Genomic DNA, 1,295 nt, shown 5'->3' with positions numbered 1-1,295 from the left:
CCACGCTCATTGAGAGAATATTTCACGCCATCCTCATATACCTACTCTCCATGCATTCAAGCACCTCCAGTAGAAGCTACCTAATATGAGATTAAGTCTAGCATTATTCAAATATTGCCATCATTCTATGGACTTAATAACGAAGACCCATACAAATACTTGGATAAATTTCTTGAAATTTATTCCACAGTAAAAATCCAAAACTTCTCCGATGATGTCCTTAGGTTGAAACTATTCCCTTTCTCACTTAAGGACAAAGCCAAGCATTGGTTAAACTCCTTAGACTCTATAACCATTTCAACTTGGGATCATCTTCAGAGAAAATTTCTCAAGAAATACTTTTCAATTGGAAAAATAAATCAAATTAGAAAAGCTATCACTAGTTTTTCCCAATTGGAGGGTGAACTTTTTCATGAGACATGGAAAAGGTTAAGGGACCTTATTCGTAAATATCCACACCATGCTATCCCTAAATGGCAACTTTGTCAATGTATTTATGATGATCTATCAGAGAAACACCGATAAATGGTTGATGCATCATGTGGTGGGATATTCATGCTAAAGAGTGAGGATGAAGCCTGGCAGCTCTTTGAAACACTTAGTGAGAATTTTCTACATCATATGTCTGCCACCTCTAGAGAACAACCCATGCTTCAACAAAAAAGAAGTGAAATTTATCAGATTGGAAACGTCATGGATATCCATAGTAAGATAGATGAACTGTCCCAAAAATTAGACCATCTTCTAAATACTGGATAATCCTCGATTCCACCTAACCCAATCCAAGAAGTTTGTGCATTGTGTGCAAGTCCGAACCATTTTGTTAGTAAATGCCCAGCCGCACCTCAATTTTCTGAGTTTGTGCACGAGCAGGTTCAGCAAGCTCAAGTCCAACAAGCTCGCAGACCAGGAAATGATCCATATTCGAACACTTATAACCCTGGCTGGAGAAACCATCCAAATTTTTCTTGGAGATCACAACCAGTGGTTGGCCCTGCTGCACCTCGACCTTAATATCAGGACCCAACATATAGGCATGGACCATACCATCAATTTCAAAATGCTCCTCAACCATCTACTACTGGTCACAGCTCAGCTTTTGAAGAAAAAGTTCTGAAAGCATTAGAATGATTAGAAGTCAACACTCAGACCCTTAACTATCACACACAATTCATTGCTAAGCTAGAGACCCAAATAGGTCAACTAGTGACTGCATTCAGTAGGAGGGAAGGAGAAAAATTACCTAGCCAATCCGAGAGCAACCCAAGAGGGCAATTTGTGATTGAGAGCTCTAA

The 1,295-nt window shown here is 39.2% G+C and overlaps 1 non-coding gene across 1 annotated transcript; it reads right to left on the bottom strand.

Moving 5' to 3' along the window:
• Positions 1–361: 361 nt before the first annotated feature.
• Positions 362–467, bottom strand: LOC140854950 (small nucleolar RNA R71). The gene has a single exon (XR_012138043.1). It is a non-coding gene; the product is annotated as a small nucleolar RNA R71 (small nucleolar RNA).
• Positions 468–1,295: the final 828 nt, after the last annotated feature.

Source organism: Elaeis guineensis, chromosome 1 (genome assembly GCF_000442705.2).
Source record: "Elaeis guineensis isolate ETL-2024a chromosome 1, EG11, whole genome shotgun sequence".
Taxonomy (NCBI): domain Eukaryota; kingdom Viridiplantae; phylum Streptophyta; class Magnoliopsida; order Arecales; family Arecaceae; genus Elaeis; species Elaeis guineensis.
This window is presented reverse-complemented; position numbering and strand designations above follow the sequence as displayed.